Genomic DNA, 227 nt, shown 5'->3' with positions numbered 1-227 from the left:
ATTATGTTCAAAACATTATATGTTTGGTATTGAACATTTGGGATATTGAGAAATATTGTACTTAGCATATTTTGAATTCATATCCTAGAAGAATTTGATGTTAAATCATGATGCAAGGTTTAACTAGTCCATTATCTTGCCGTGACTTAATCGCATTTTGTAATATGATATCAATTACACAATATATGAAGGCTGAATGATAGACAATATAGAAGTCTTACGGTAGG

This window comes from Penaeus monodon, chromosome 27 (genome assembly GCF_015228065.2).
Source record: "Penaeus monodon isolate SGIC_2016 chromosome 27, NSTDA_Pmon_1, whole genome shotgun sequence".
Classification (NCBI taxonomy): Eukaryota; Metazoa; Arthropoda; class Malacostraca; order Decapoda; family Penaeidae; genus Penaeus; species Penaeus monodon.
Note: the sequence above shows the minus strand (reverse complement) of the source record.